Below are 330 nucleotides of genomic sequence, written 5' to 3' on the forward strand. Positions count from 1 at the left end.
ATAAATAAAACCGCCCCCCCCCCCCCCTACCCACGCCTCATTCGTGGTCTGTATTTCTAATTACAGGAAAAAACATTATCACACATTCTTATGTATTTCGCATCTCTTTTCAACATCTCAGTTATATAATCTTTTTATGTATGAGTAGTACCACTGCAATCGCTATAACATGATGCCGTTAATGTCTTTGATAAAGTAGTTTTCTTATCATAATTTTCCACTCACGGTTCCCTCGTGGCAAAAGTGTGAGGTGTGGGAGTGACGAGCTACAGTTTCAAAGTACAGGCTATCTAATCAATCATCTAGGCTGTGTGAATTACAGGTTGCTAG

The sequence above is a fragment of the Penaeus monodon genome, chromosome 33, assembly GCF_015228065.2.
Source record: "Penaeus monodon isolate SGIC_2016 chromosome 33, NSTDA_Pmon_1, whole genome shotgun sequence".
NCBI classification, from domain to species: domain Eukaryota; kingdom Metazoa; phylum Arthropoda; class Malacostraca; order Decapoda; family Penaeidae; genus Penaeus; species Penaeus monodon.